Consider the following 17,649-nt stretch of genomic DNA (forward strand, 5'->3'; position numbering starts at 1 on the left):
ATTTACAGTTTACCAGTCTTGACGTTTAGTATCCTTGTGCACTCTGTCGCATAAGTGAACCATATTGGTCCTTGGTATGACCAGCAAATGGGTGTGTCACACACTGAAATCTACAATGATTTAAGGGTTCTGGTAGCGAGTAAATTGCGATCGCTCTGCATGATCACTAGACAGTGAGATTTTTGCATTTCTTTCTTTCGTGCCCACGATCGATTCACACGTGCCACCTCCGCGTCTCACCTCCGTCACACACATCTCGCCAAATGCAATTTACATCGCCGCACGAAGCAAAAAGGGTAACATACTACTGCTCCGGCATTGTCAGGGCGTATAGATCTCAATTACCACTTGCTCTCAGCTGCACCTATGTAGAGAAACGTCAGTAGATTTGATCAATCAAAGTCTGCTCAGCGTCAGATCAATTCAGGTTGCGTTATCCACATTTTTAGGGCCAGAGTTAAACCGTCTTTGCCAACCTAGGATCTTTGTCCAGTGTAGTCTTAAGCCAACTCGTCAGTTGTTTACGGTATTCGATCAATAACTTGTTTAGCATAATTTATGTCTGTCTTTTTAGAGAAAAGTAAATGTTATTTGGACACTAAAATTATGCTAACACAATCAATCATTTAAATAGTCCCCACTATGGTTACCTTCCAACGTCGATGGCCCATGGAACAAATACCATTCCCATGGCAGAAGGGATCCTTCACTACAGGGTGAAACTTAAGGAGGAAACTTATCACACTTAAAGGATCATGTTCATTTTTACTCATTTCCAGAAACGCATATTTTCGATTGTAAATGGCAGTACTGATATTTTCTCTTTTATACTGCTGTTTTCCCTCCTGTGGAGAGGGAGAAATATACTTTAGCTACAGGCTGATATATATGTTAGGAGCAAACCGAGGCGGTATTTGTGTAGTCAAACCTACGCAAGTACAGACAGCATGATGAGAACCCTATGGCTTTGAAACCAAGTTCGAATCTCGGTCGGGCACACAGTTTTAATCTGCCAGGAAGTTTCAATCTTTGGATCCTTACAGGCGAAGTGGTTGATTCTATGGCAAAACCATGTGACTAAATAGCCGCTTTAGAAACGATTCAGTATCGACTTTCGTCAGGTGTCATTGGCGACATTCTACTTGGGGTAGTAATTCTTCTAGAATCCTGTACCTGTAATTCCTATTCAACACACAGTTTTGTGCTTGAGGCAGCGTTATTGGTAGTTCGAAACGCTGTATGACTGACAAGCAATGATGGGCTAGCCAGCTCGAGACCCCCAGGAGATATTCAGACACTGGAAAAATGTGCTCATACTTTCTATATTAGTTTTAGCGAAGAGTCTGCTAGGTAATTCGTGATACTACGTGTGAATATTTACTATGTATTGAATGGCGGCCACGTCAGGCCCGTGTTGTAGAGCTTACAAAGCCGATACAGCAATGGCTTTCGGTGTAATGTTGTGTAATAAGTATTCTTTTGTAAATTCATTGTCCATTTATCAACATGAATTGTAGTAAGATTTTTCTTTTCTTTCCTTTGTAGGAAAAAGGAGTATCTTCCGAAGTTTGTTCTCGTAGGTTTTATGTTCTCTACATAAAAAAAGCCTTTCGGATGATATTTATAGTGGGTATGGCCACCGGGATCGATCTCCAGATGTCATTGCCAGAGGCCAGTGAACTCATTCCAAAGAATACTAGCGGGAAATAAACTTTTTAGTGAAAATACGTGGATGAAAGTTGATTTTAATTCTCAAGGCGTCATTCATGTAACTAACAGCTACCAGGATCACGGTTTGGTACCATTATGGTATGAAATCTTCGCAGAAGTATTTCTACTAAGTTGTAACACTAAAGACTGAATTTATTTCCGTTCTCTCACAAGTACGGTAAAGAGATGTTGCAACGTTTTATGGCGGATTTAGCAAGCACGCGTTCGACTGCTTATTCATTCCTGGGCTGTTCGATAGGATTCTCGTCGGATCACGCGGACAGGTGTATTATAGCGCTGAAGTGGCTGTATAATTCCAACGGCCGCAGTGTTGGTGGCGTACTGTTGTTTCAAAGTTTACTTTGCATTTGACCAAAACTAGTGATGTGCGTCAAACCAATAAACGTTTCTCAGTGATCTTGCGAAACCCAGCGTCTTCTGTTGGTCCACTAGACACAGAAGGAAGCAGGTACCTGCGACCATAGTCAGGCCGCTGTGCCTCTTGACTTCCGGAAGGTGTTCGATATACTTCCACGTATCAGTCCATGTTTGTGGTTGGATTGAGGTGGTCCTAGAAAACAGAACACAGCATGTCTCTCTTAACAGAGATAAATATTCAGACGAGAAAGTAACTTCAGGCATATGCAAGGGAAGTTACAGCACCATTACAGTTCACAACATATCCAGCTGATCTAGCGGGCAACGTCGCAAGCTCCAAGAGCCTGTTTGCAGATGATGCTACTGTACAGAAGCAGCGAAATGCGGGAAGACTCCCAGATGATCGGCGCTTGGTGCAGGTATTGGTTACTGAGCCAAAATATAAACAAATGTAAACTATTGCAGATAAACAGATGGATAGACCCTTTGTTCTATGATTACGCTATTTCCGAACAGTCACTGGAAGTAATCACATCTGATAAATATCTGGGAGTATGCATACGGAACGGTTTGAAGTTTGACGACCTCATAAAACTAATTGAATCGATAAGTTGGAAAATGGGGTCATATCCACTTTTTTCAAATTACGTTTACCGTAGATAATTGATCTTTTGCTTGCTTAAATTTAATGTTTTCTTAATAATTGGGTTTAGCTCTGTAATGTAGTAATGTAAAGTGTTGTATTGCACTTATAGTAAATGCGCATCTTTGACTTCTTTCGACTTCCCAGACACCACACGCTGTGGGGTCCACTGAATACGACTACTGTAATGCAGTATAACGTGTAGATGTATACGTGTTGTACAATTATTAGGTTGGTGCATAAATTCGTAGCGTTTTTGTGTTACATGTTGGTATTCTGGTTGCTATGGATTTATTTATCGAGTGTCATTTTATATTTGCCGTTCACTGTTGCTATTTGAGTTTACATATTGTCATTTTGTCATTTGGAGATGGAGCTGTGGACTCTATAAAACGGAGTGCCAAGTGAAGAAATCAAAAAATGGTTCAAATGGCTCGGAGCACTATGGGACTTAACAGCTATGGTCATCAGTCCCCTAGAACTTAGAACTACTTAAACCTAACTAACCTAAGGACATCACACAACACCCAGCCATCACGAGGCAGAGAAAATACCTGACCTCGCCGCGAATCGAACCCGGGAACCCGGGCGTGGAAAGCGAGAACGCTACCGCACGACCACGAGATGCGGGCGTGAAAAAAATCGAAACATTTCCGACATAATGTTCTTTTTGAGTTCAATAGAGGGGTGACAGCAGCGGAGGCCGCCAGAAACATTTGAGCAATGTATGGGGATAATGCCACTGGACACAGCACTGCAAGAAAATCTTTTTCTCGTTTTAAGGAGGATTATCTTGACATTAGCGACTCTTCACGATCGGAAGGACCTCTACTGTTTGATGAACATCGTTTGAACTCATTAATACACAATGAACCACGTGATTGTACACAAGAGCTGACAAATGAGTCGAACTGTGATCATGCCACCATCGTGCGACATTTTCATGCACTCAAAAATCGAGTGTGTGGGTACCGCACGCTCTAAGCCAAAATCACAGAAATCGGTGAATGACCATATGAGCAACTCTGCTTGCTGGTCATTAATTGGCTCGTGAACAACATTGACCATTCCTATGCTGTATTGTTATTAGTGATGAGAAATCGTGTCTTTGTGCTAACATGAGGAAAAGAAAGAAATTATTGAGCCCCAAGACAACAGGAACTATCTATACAAAGACCAGCATGCATCCACAAAAGATAATGTTATGCTTGTGGTAGAACAGGGACAATGTTGTGTACAACGAATTGCTTCCTCGAGGTGTAACCATCATTGCTGACATTTATTGTCAACAGCTGAGACGTCTTGCAGACGCAGTCCAAGAACTACGAACAAGACGACTGTGTGAAGTGGTGCTACTTCACGATAGCGTCCGCCCGCAGTCGCTAGACAGACAAATAACACTGCATTGGAGTTGAGTTGGAAAGTCATTTCGCATCCATCGTATTCACCGGATCTTGTTCCCTCAGATTTTCATCTTTTCCGCTCTCTATCTAACAGCTTTGTAGTAACTACCTTTCTGGATAAAAGTGCGCTCCGAACATGGTTCGACGAGTTTTTCGTCTCAAAACCAGATAATTTCCAAGAATGATTGCCTATCGAAGTGGCGGGGTCCAAACGATACATATCGAGCGTGCTATCGTAAATCGATCATGCGACACTAGTGGTGGGCGTTATGAGGAACTTTACGGTGGTCGCTGCAGCAACAACAAAAGAAGAGCGTTACAAAAATACTTTTAATTGCAAAGGAGACGACTTACATTACTCGTCGTCGGTGTTGTCATGTTAAAGTCCATACGGTGGTCTGGATGGATAATTTGGAAGAGTCGAACCATGTATTCTTCCTGATACTCGTTCGTTTTCCGTACTGTCCACAATGAAATTGTAAACGGTATTTCAGCATCGAAACTGTTCTTACGGATTTTTGCACACTTCGCACCGCCACAGTCTACACAGTCCCTTCTTTCCTCGTCCAGTAGTACTCCATATTTGCGGCAAAAAGTCGAACAATTTTCTATGCTGGATAAACTTGGAATTAAATTTTTACGTGAGAGAATCCGCCGAAGAAACATCAAGAACACCAGACATCCCACTCACTAACCACATAAATCGTCTGGGATTCCCTAGGAATTCATAAATAATTCGCGGAGGTATGTAATTTAGAGTAACTAAGGGAACGACGGGAAACAGATAAAAATGAGGATCACAAATAACTGATCACAACGCCCGCCACCAGTGTCGCATGATCGATTTACAATAGCACGTTCGATATGTATCGTTTGGACTCCGCCACTTGGATAGGCAATCATTCTTGGAAATTACCCAAAACCACGTGATTTCTACAATCGTGGAATCGAAAAGCTACCCCAGAGTTAGCAGACTGTTGTAATAAGTGAAGGAGAATGTATTTTTGATGATCAAAGTCTGTGTTACGTGTTTCTGTTGTGTTTATTAAACGTGTGAAAGACCGCCCCTCCTTCCCCCTCCCGTGTAGTGATACATTTCGGGTGTCAGAGTGAACGTCGCGGGCGAGCGTCAAGTCCTACGAGACTGACTGCGAGCTGCCGGCACGTGATGGTCTGCGGCGGCGGCGACGTCAACGGCCGGCGCTGACCCGCGCCGGCTGCTCCGCCCCCCGTCACACCCGTCACACTCTGCCTCAGCGTCGACGGTTCGGCCGCTGATTTACAGCTCACGGCAAGGCGGAGGCGCGACGCGTCGAGAATTACGATCGCCTTTCATTGTGTCCGCGCCTCCGCTCATACGGCCTCATCTCGCCACGAGTTCACTCACCCGAAATGGCGGCAGTTGACTCTAGGTCCACAACACGGCAAATCTCACACGCTGATCCCGCGACGAAGAAATTGTTCAAAAATGGTTCAAATGGCTCTCAGCACCATGGGACTTAACTGCTGAGGTCATCAGTCCCCTAGAACTTAGAACTACTTAAACCTAACTAACCTAAGGACATCACACACGCGACCGTTACGGTCGCAGGTTCGAATCCTGCCTCGGGCGTGGATGTGTGTGATGTCCTTAGGTTAGTTAGGTTTAAGTAGTTCTAAGTTCTAGGGGTCTGATGACCTTAGAAGTTAAGTCCCATAGTGCTCAGAGCCATTTGAACCATTTGACATGACACACATCCATGCCCGAGGCAGGATTCGAACCTGCGGCCGTAGCGGTCGCGCGATTCCAGACTGTAGCGCCAAGAACCGCTCGGCCACTCCGGCCGGCGAAGAAATTGTTCAAAAATCGTCTTTCATCCTACTGGTTCGATAGCACCCTCTACCTCTTTCCGTCCTCTGCTGTTACGTTTATCTATAAAGCTCCATTCCAATAACAAATACGACAATATGATACAACTACGAAGTCTTTCGCGAGATACTTGTTGAATTAAAAGTTCTAGGTGCTCTTAACTCATTAATTCGCCATAAAGACCCGAGGTTTCTACAATATCCATCGATGTCTTCACCGGGAAAGCAAATAACTGTCGTTGATGTAGCGGAATCACACGGATGTAAACTATGTTGCAGAACAGCATACAGTCACGACGCTCGCTGGCCGTTGTGACCGAGTGGTTCTAGGCGCTTCAGTCTGGAACCGCGCTGCTGCTACAGTCGCAGGTTAGAATCCTGCCTCGGGCATGGCTGTGTGTGATGTCCTTAGGTTAGTTAGGTTTAAGTAGTTCTGAGTCCAGGGGACTGATGACTACTAGGGAAATCACACTGAATAGGAGGGTGTCGAGGTCCATATACATGACACTGATTAGACCTCTAATGACGTACGCAGCTCCCGTCTGGGGATACGCAGCTCCTACACGACTGCGCCGCCTGCAGATCATACAGAACAAGGTGCTACGAATCATTAGCTACACACGAACCGTGGATCTTCACCATGACTACCGCCTTGATACCCTCAAGGAGGTATTCAAAAAACACGCCACACGACTGTACAGGGGCTCGAGACACTCGAACAATCCTTTCATCCTCACTCTGGGAAACTACGATCACAACCACAGGTGGAAGCACAAGCGGCCAAAGACACTGCTAGCTAGGGTATAGCCATCTATGGTAAACTAACATACGCAAACAAGCGACAAACGTCGGCAAGCCCCTTCATATGAGCAACACTGACTGGTAACTACCAGCTGCTATTAGAGTCGACCAACAGGCCACAGCAGGGACACCGACGAGCTCGCCCACAGACGCGCAAACAATCAGCCAACATTCCCTCACACTGTGCTTCCGGTATATGACCTATCGGACACAAGATCGATAACAAACCTAACTGTTGAAGGTTGCTGACGCTAAACGAGGACTCTGCACAAGCACCCAGCGCCAGCCGCCGAGCAGCACAACCGCACAACGTCAAGGTATCGACATGCATGATACCCACTACTAACAAAGGCTGTCCTTGCGCGACCCATCGCAGGCAGCAAGACAACCGCTACTGCTCTTACCGCCTGACCTAACAATCGCAGAGGTTTTTTTCCCTTGGCTCTTGCCTTGGCACTTTTTTTCCTCTGCCCTTCAAACCGCTACCCTTCGTTCGATTTCGACCCAATCTATCTCCAAATGAGCGCGTATAAACGGTTAACCCTAACCAGACGTAAACTTGTGGAAAACACCATCATATGTGTTGCCACCATAAGTAAATTTAAAATTAACAGTATGCCACATAGTCAACTTGGCCATACACATCGACTTAACAGGTGCACGAACAAGTGGCACCAAATGTAGTGTCTTGCGACGAATACATCTTGCACGATTTCTCTTAATCATTTTGCGAAGAAAACGACGCTTCAGGCGTTTCATCTTGAGATTCCTCCGAAAGGTCAACAACCTCAGTCTCAGGTTCCCACGACGGCGTAGGCGGCGGTTCCACCTTAATCGGAGAGTGGACCTTGCAATGAGAAATGTGACAATCAGCTCATACTATATGTACTCGAGGCTGCCGGGCAACACGGGCCCTAGTTCTACTAGGCCCGTGTTGCAGAATAATTGGCTTCCGGTCGCGGCAGTTGGGACTGATACGGCGCGCTGGCGCTCTGCGACCGGAAGTTGTGGTTGCGATAAGCGCTACTGGGGTCCAGCTGCACCGCAGCACGGAGCGTTATTCGCTCTGCGAACGTCGAGGAGTGCGGACGCATAGCTGGGCGTTGGCCTGCTACGTTCACTTGTGTTAACGTGCCACAGCAATGCCTCTGCGACGTGGTTACCGTCGTCGCCGGCGGCGCAGTGTAACTGTGTATCGCAGTTTGAAGGCGATTGATATTGACTTGGCTAGGCAGTTTAATAAACAGCAATTGATTGGAGGTCCAAATGTTTTTCGTGGACTCCATCTGAACTTTACCTGTGATGTACAAGCAGTGTTTGGAGGTAGTACCTGGCTGACACTTGCTGTTGTATGGGGCAATCAAACAGATTATGGTGGCCTTGAAGCATTTCCAGATGCTAACATTTTGGCTTGGAAGTCATGGAGTATTGCTGAGACTACAGGACTGTTGGCTAAACAGCCTAATGGTACTCTTGTTCCAAGCATGCCATTTGTTTTGACTATGAGAAGGAAGAAGTTAAATGCTGATGAGTACCTCTTTTTATGGGCGAAAGTCGGCAATGGCAATTGTAAAATAAAGATCAACGGTGATTGTATGATTTATTATTTATTATATTTTCTGACTCAATGTATATATATATACATATATACCGCTTGAGTTCGTATACAGGGTGTTACAAAAAGGTACGGCCAAACTTTCAGGAAACATTCTTCACATACAAAGAAAGAAAATATGTTATGTGGACATGTGTCCGGAAACGCTTACTTTCCATGTTAGAGCTCATTTTATTACTTCTCTTCAAATCACATTAATCATGGAATGGAAAAACACAGCAACAGAACGTACCAGCGTGACTTCAAACACTTTGTTATAGGAAATGTCCAAAATGTCCTCCGTTAGCGAGGATACATGCATCCACCCTCCGTCGCATGGAATCCCTGATGCGCTGATGCAGCCCTGGAGAATGGCGTATTGTATCACAGCCGTCCACAATACGAGCACGAAGAGTCTCTACATTTGGTACAGGGGGTTGCGAAGACAAGAGCTTTCAAATTCCCCCATAAATGAAAGTCAAGAGGGTTGAGGTCAGGAGAGCGTGGAGGCCATGGAATTGGCCCGCCTCTACCAATCCATCGGTCACCGAATCTGTTGTTGAGAACCGTACGAACACTTCGACTGAAATGTGCAGGAGCTCCATCGTGCATAAACCACATGTTGTGTCGTACTTGTAAAGGCACATGTTCTAGCACCACAGGTAGAGTATCCCGTATGAAATCATGATAACGTGCTCCATTGAGCGTAGGTGGAAGAACATGGGGCCCAATCAAGACATCACCAACAATGCCTGCCCAAACGTTCACAGAAAATCTGTGTTGATGACGTGATTGCACAATTGCGTGCGGATTCTCGTCAGCCCACATATGTTGATTGTGAAAATTTACAATTTGATCACGTTGGAATGAAGCCTCATCCGTAAAGAGAACATTTGCACTGAAATGAGGATTGACACATTGTTGGATGAACCATTCGCAGAAGTGTACCCGTAGAGGCCAGTCAACTGCTGATAGTGCCTGCACACGATGTACATGGTACGGAAACAACTGGTTCTCCCGTAGCACTCTCCATACAGTGACGTGGTCAACGTTACTTTGTACAGCAGCAACTTCTCTGACGATGACGTTAGGGTTATCGTTAACTGCACGAAGAATTGCCTCGTCGATTGCAGGTGTCCTCGTCGTTCTAGGTCTTCCCCAGTAGCGAGTCATAGGCTGGAATGTTCCGTACTCCCTAAGACGCCGATCAATTGCTTCGAACGTCTTCCTGTCGGGACACCTGCGTTCTGGAAATCTGTCTCGATACAAACGTACCGCGCCACGGCTGTTGCCCCGTGCTAATCCATACATGAAATGGGCATCTGCCAACTCCGCATTAGTAAACATTGCACTGACTGCAAAACCACGTTCGTGATGAACACTAACCTGGTGATGCTACGTACTGATGTGCTTGATGCTAGTACTGTAGAGCAATGAATCGCACGTCAACACAAGCACCGAAGTCAGCATTACTTTCCTTCAATTGGGCCAACTGGCAGTGAATCGAGGAAGTACAGTACATACTGACGAAACTAAAATGAGCTCTAACATGGAAACTAAGCGTTCCCGGACACATGTCCACATAACATCTTTTCTTTATTTGTGTGTGAGGAATGTTTCCTGAAAGTTTGGCCGAACCTTTTTGTAGCAACCTGTATAAAAACACGCATGTATCCGAAGGTAACATTGAGTCAGAATTTCAGAACGTTATATGGTGAAGAACTTCCGGAAATTTACGAACATATACATTTGTATAAATGAAAATATCAATGTTCGAAATCTTAAATTTCCGCAAAAGCTCATCGCCGATTGCTTTGAAATTTTGTCGCAATGTTGCATTCCAATACGCGCGTGTTTTTATACACCTATTTTCCTATGTATATAATACCTAAATAAATATGTAATATATAAAGGGGAAAGGTTATTACCAAAAATCTCGATTTACTTTAAATTTCTTCACAACACTCTAAAGAACATTAGGGAGAACAGAAGCTATTATTTTAATACATATAATGCATAAATATATACACACACAATATACAATAGCGAAACACAGGGAACTTTAATTTATGGCTTATCGGCTTACGATAGAGTACTACTATTACTACTAGTAGTACTACAGCATCTGAATATGGAAAAACAATAAACGAAACTCAAGGTCAGAGAGAGGGAGCAAGAAGAGGTGGACAGAGGACATAGACAGTGGAAAGGAGGAGATGAACAGACAGAGTGGTCAGGAGAAGATGGAGAGAGAGGGGAAGAAGAAGGACGTAGAAAGGAGGAGGAGGTGATGAATGGAGGGGGGAGAGTGTGTACAGGAAGAGGAGGAGGTGGAGAAAGAGGTGAAGATTGACAGAGGAAAGGGGGAGGAGGTAATGGACAGAGAGAGGGCAAGAGAGAGGGGCAGGAGGAGATGGAGAGAGATCGGAGAGAAGAAAATGGACTGAAGGAGGGGAGAGGACGTGATGGACAGAGAGAGAGGGAACGAGGAGGAGATGGATAAAGAGAGGGGGAAGAGGAGACGGACAAAGACAGGGGAGAGAAGGAGATTAGGATATATATCCAATTCCCGTACATATTAAAATCGTGTACAGTCTCTTTCTTCCATTTAACTAGACTCAGCCACAACAACGCGTGGTCGGGCACAGCTAGTGAAATAACACTTTTTGAGTATGTGGACAACTGCAGCTAACTCCGCTGAAAGCTAGAAAATATAATCACTTATTTCACGCATGAGATGCATATATTCCTGTTGTCCTTATTGCGGTAGACACTTTCCCTGCGCGTAACAGTTTTGTCTGCAATCAAATGATGTGCACATTTTTACACTTCACTCGACTTTCTAATACACGAGTATTTTCATAAAAGCAAAAGCGAATGTATGGAAGATTCTTGCACTCTGTGACTCAAATGTAGCTACAACAGGTTCCTGTGTTAAAAATATCGTTTGGGTTGTTGTTCTAACAGCCGTGTACCGCAAGTCTCTGGAGGAACGGAAGGTTCCAAATGATTGGAAAAGAGCACAGGTAGTCCCAGTCTTCAAGAAGGGTCGTCCAGCAGATGCGCAAAACTATATACCTATATCTCTGACGTCGATCTGTTGTAGAATTTTAGAACATGTTTTTGCTCGCGTATCATGTCGTTTTTGGAAACCCAGAATCTACTCTGTAGGAATCAACATGGATTCCGGAAACAGCGATCGTGTGAGACCCAACTCACTTTATTTGTTCATGAGACCCAGAAAATATTAGATACAGGCTCCCAGGTAGATGCTATTTTCCTTGACTTCCGGAAGGCGTTCGATACAGTTCCGCACTGTCGCCTGATAAACAAAGTAAGAGCCTACGGAATATCAGACCAGCTGTGTGGCTGGATTGAAGAGTTTTTAGCAAACAGAACACAGCATGTTGTTATCAATGGAGAGACGTCTACAGACGTTAAAGTAACCTCTGGCGTGCCACAGGGGAGTGTTATGGGACCATTGCTTTTCACATTATATATAAATGACCTAGTAGGTAGTGTCGGAAGTTCCATGCGGCTTTTCGCGGATGATGCTGTAGTATACAGAGAAGTTGCAGCATTAGAAAATTGTTGCGAAATGCAGGAAGATCTGCAGCGGATAGGCACTTGGTGCAGGGAGTGGCAACTGACCCTTAACATAGAAAAAAAGTAATGTATTGCGAATACATAGAAAGAAGGATCCTTTATTGTATGATTATATGATAGCGGAACAAACACTGGTAGCAGTTACTTCTGTAAAATATCTGGGAGTATGTGTGCGGAACGATTTGAAGTGGAATGATCATATAAAATTAATTGTTGGTAAGGCGGGTACCAGGTTCAGTTTCATTGGGAGAGTCCTTAGAAAATGTAGTCCATCAACAAAGGAGGTGGCTTACAAAACACTCGTTCGACCTATACTTGAGTATTGCTCATCAGTGTGGGATCCGTACGAGATCGGGTTGACGGAGGAGATAGAGAAGATCCAAAGAAGAGCGGCGCGTTTCGTCACAGGGTTATTTGGTAACCGTGATAGCGTTACGGAGATCTTTAGCAAACTCAAGTGGCAGACTCTGCAAGAGAGGCGCTCTGCGTCGCGGTGTAGTTTGCTCGCCAAGTTTCGAGAGGGTGCGTTTCTGGATGAGGTATCGAATATATTGCTTCCCCCTACTTATACCTCCCGAGGAGATCACGAATGTAAAATTAGAGAGATTCGAGCGCGCACGGAGGCTTACAGACAGTCGTTCTTCCCGCGAACCATACGCGACTGGATCGGAAAAGGGAGGTAATGACAGTGGCACGTAAAGTGCCCTCCGCCACACACCGTTGAGTGGCTTGCGGAGTATAAATGTAGATGTAGATGTAGATTCTCAGTGATTATAGCATTCAAATATTTACGGTCAATATTATCACAAAATATCGGTTCTTTTTGTGTAATTAAAACTTAAAAGTCACTAAATAATAAGAACTGGTTATGTGATCGAAAACGCTGTTACTGGGTGAAGCACTCATGACTTCACAGACTAGGAGTAAGACGAAGCTACACATGTGTTATAGGAGTGATAGCCGAAGTTACGACGTTCTTAAGTACTTCTTTTGAAACCAGTTTGGCTATTTAGTGGTGGAACACACGTTTACATCTTTTAAGTAACAATATAAAGAAATTTTGTGAACGTTGATAGTGGAAACCTTGCGAAAGTTCATGCGTTTACGCTTCACCCATGTCAAGTGGCGATGTGTGTAGACGGACATTCTTTTCCCTGTTCCCTTCAGCATCATTAAACCCGCTCAAAACTATGGAATCGTAGAGCTTTTGCACATGTGTCCGTATGTTACATCTAGATTGTTGACTATCAATCGTGGACTACGATCCAAAGCACAGTAAAATTAATCTTGGCAAATATTAGTGCTGATGTCCTCACAAAAACCCTGAGGAGATATTGCTCTTAGTATGTGTCTTGGGGCGCAATGGATAACGTATCCGACTGCGGATGAAGAAAACACGCGTTCGAGTTCTGAAAGAGATATACACTTTTTAGAAGTTTTACGCGAAATACAAAAATAGCGTTAGCAAGTATTTATTGCAGTTATTGTTTCGATGCTACTATATATAGCTTCACATTAATCTTTGTCAGATAAATGGACAGCTGAGGATAAATGCATTCGCTTTGCTTACAAACTATTCAATTTTTTGGAAAGCGTTGCTTGTAGAAAGCATTGCTTGTGATGATGATACCACCTTAGGCCCACAGTACAACGATGTGTAAGACGACTAGGTTACTTTGGGGAGACATAGAAAGCGTATACAACACGCAGGTAACTCAAACGTAAGGGCTGTGATGCTTGTGAGTGCAAACTAGCGTCAGTGTCTGAAGCAGACTAACTTCTTCTTTATGGAAGGTGATGAAACTTCAAAAGTTAAAGTAATAAGGATCTTAGCTTACTAGTACGAAGGTAAAAATAAACATTATTTCTAATAAAGTAAAAAGTGTGTGGCCACTTTAACTACAATATATCATTTTGTACGTGAGGTTTATGAACATCGACTGGAAAAGTAAGCGCATGTAAACGGCAAGGAAAACAAAATAATACTCTTGTTTCCGATAGGTGTGGTGAAGTTTTGTAATTGTGTTTTGGTTTTCATATGACAGGACTGTCGAGTCGTTTTATAAATAAGTTAAACTGCTTTTTCGGGTGGATCCATATGAGCGACCTGCGGATATCATCCTATAAAATTGGACTGTGTACTGCTCTCCCAACTGAGCTACGAGGAAGTGGGTAAACGATAGTTTTAACGAAGAGTTTAATTTCACTGAATGACGCAATCCTTCCCTTCAACAATGAGAAAGCGTATCTCAGAGGTAAAGTAATGTTAACTTCAGACTGCAAGACATTTTTAATTAAGTATGGGAACTTGTGCATCGACGTGTAGCGCTTTGTAGGTACAGTGCTGCCACATTTAACGCATCTCCTCATTCTTTGGAACATTCAAAAACTATTTTTCAGGGGATTTTATAGCTATATTTATGCATTGTGGTCCTACACATTATTTGTAACCCATTTTCTGAAACGTAAATTCCAGAACAAGACATCACTGTGAATGAGCTTTACGACAGTAAGAGCAGCGAGCTATCCGGTGGCGTCACACGCATATCATGAATCGAAAGGAACGTTTTAGCGGTCTTTCAAATTATTTGAATTCCATTTCTGTTTTCATAAAACAATACTGAAATTTGAGTGAAAAAAGACATGTTATGAGCATAAAATGGCATAATTTTCCATTTAAGACGATTTCCGGAAAACAATCAAATAGCTTATTGTGGAATTCATTACTTCTGTTTTATTGCTTTTGACATTTTATCACGTTTGTGTGGTTTTCAATTCTGTTAAAATTTTCGTGGCTTTTGTGGTACGTTAAATAATGTAAGTATTGCTTTCCATACACGTTTCCAACGTTACACATTCACTGATTTGACTGGATATGTAGTGAAAAATACTTCGCGTTGTTGAGTAAATATACGACGTCTTTCTTCAGTAAATCTACAAGAGAATCTTGAATAAACTGTCCGCTAATCTACTGTTTCATACCTCACACCCGCTGCTTAGGAAACTAAACAGAGAAAAAAGAGGTATAATTTTTTAGTTATTAAGGGTTTTTGTAAAGTGTTACGTGGCAATATAATGACTTTTCCCTTTTTTTCTGGCAGTGTATGTATGTTATCTACGTGCACCATAACGTGATGTTGTTTTGAGAGAGGCGCTTTTATTCCTTCCTTTAATGAATCTCATCATTCCTTGGGTCTAGTGTGAGAACTGTGTACATATGTTTCATAGACAAGTATGATGGATCTGCCCTTTCGACAGTAATCTGTTCAAAATGTTTAGACCCTAACTTTCTATATCTAAACGTTCAGCTAGCTCCTTTCTGTTAACTGGTGACTTCTCCACCTGGTAAACGTTATACAACATGAATTATACGGACATTTTCAAAAATGAAAACTGATGTACTTATAGCATAACTTGTGCAGTGAGGATTGTTATGTTGAGATGCCTCGTTTGAACAACAGATTTTCTCCGAGCAATGGAACTAATGACGTTAATGTTGGGTGTTGTTTAAGTTTCATATGGAAATTATGTATCAGTCTCCTGACAAGCTCTTTATCAAAGTTATGTAAATGTAAACCCTTCTCTCTCCTGCGCTACTGTTTCCACCACCTTCTTATTCTCTCTGCTGCACCACTGTCATCTTCTGGAATTCGCTTTTTAATGGTTATTTTTACTCCCCCAACATAAACTTCATGGCATTGCAAAACACCTCCTATGCCTGTCTCTGAAGCACATTTCCTGTACCTGCGGTGCATGAGGACTGCAGTGGTATGCTGTCTGTTAAAGAGATAACGAACAGAATAGTCGAAGTATGCTGGTCAGCAGGCGGCAGACAGTTGACATCTGACGTGACGAAGCGCAAAACTCAGCAGGTGACGCGCTACAGAGGCGGCCACCCTTTCTAACTAAATAAATGAACTCGCCCAGAGGTTAAGAGGAGAATGCATTTCTGCACCGTGGCTACACTGTTTTGTGCGACATTTACCTACTGTCCAGCACAGGATAACGCTCGCAAATGAAGTAGCTGTCAAGAACGTCTCGAATGTGAAGAGATCACCAAAGCATTAATATCCGAGCAGCTCGATTGCGTTTAATAGTGCCTGTTTTGCTTCGTAGTGTTCTTTTCCATCTAATTACTGTATGAAATGTCATTGATAAGTGTACTGACTCTGTGTTGCGTATCATAAGGTATATACTGAAATTGCGAATCACAATTTCTAAGCGAAAAATGTCAATTTATTCACAAAAGATGATGGTGTAAGAGTTAGCGTTCTTAATATTGTAGAATGTCCCATCAGTCGCAGCAGCTAGTCTTTGTTTCACTAACTCTGAACATTCAATGTCTCATCAGGACAGATGTAATAAACATTTCTTGCTTGATATTTGCTAATTAATTCACTGTTATAAAACTTATTTTACACTGTACCCGAATGATAAGTCACATGAAAGACAATTAACAGAGGTTTCATATTACACTCACAACATAGATAACTACAAATTTCTGCTTGTTTCTCAGTTATCGACTTTTCATTTCGCTCGCAGGTGGGCTTGCATTGCTGTGATACCAGTTTTAAGCCTCATGTTATCCATACCGATGCTTGTGAATTCAGGATGTGAGAATATATTATCGGATGTATTGGCTATCTCCTTTTCAAGGCTCCGGCAAGCATCATATTCGACCTGCAAAAGAAAGGTAGGAGGTTTTCTGTAGAAATCGTTAACATACATATTTAATTAAAAGTGAAATACCTCGGTGAAAATGAACAAATACGTAGGTATATAAAAATATTGTAACACTATACTGATTCCGAAAGAAACATAAATGTCTTAGGCGACTGATCATGAAAGGGACAGACGATTAAAGTTTCTGATGAACTCAGCTACCAGACATTATTGCCGAAAACTGAGTATTTTGTGTCGACACCCACAACTACAATAACACAATGTGTAAGTCATCACATCTGGTCAAAGACCTGTACTAGGTGATTCTGAGCTATCAATGTTCTTTTAATTCCGCAATGTCTGTAGCTCACTGGTATGAGAAACATTCAGGTAAATTGGTAATCAGTATTAGCTGTCACATATCCATTTTACAAACGAGGTCACATAAAAGATTATATCTACTATAAATGAAAAGGTCTTTTATACTGTATGAACAATGTGATGTTGCATTGTCTTGTTGGAATATAGCCACAGGATAGTGCTAAAAAAAGATTATAAATTAACAACCTTCAAGATTCCAAATATAGAAACTCACAATGAAAAAAAAAAGTGGAAACTGGGACTGCTGCTGATATTCAAGACATACTGCTGTTGTGTTCTTCAGTTTGAAGACTGGTCTGATGCAGCCTCTCACGCTGATCTATCCTGGCCAGCCTCTCTGCCTCTGCATACTTACTGCAACCTACATCCATTTGGACCTCCGCACTGTAGTCAAGCTTTTGTCTCCTTCTACTATTTTTACCGCCTATACTTTCTTCCATTACAAAACTGACGGCTCCTTTATGGCTCAGCATGTGTCCTATCAACATATAATCGTCTTCTCTATTAATCACGTTTTCGCATAAATTTCTTTTGCAGTCCAATTCTTCTGTAGTGCTACAGGCAAGGCATACTATAAGATACAAATCTACATAGCAGTCACCTAGTGCTCACGTGGTAGGTAA

The sequence above is a fragment of the Schistocerca nitens genome, chromosome 1, assembly GCF_023898315.1.
Source record: "Schistocerca nitens isolate TAMUIC-IGC-003100 chromosome 1, iqSchNite1.1, whole genome shotgun sequence".
NCBI lineage: Eukaryota > Metazoa > Arthropoda > Insecta > Orthoptera > Acrididae > Schistocerca > Schistocerca nitens.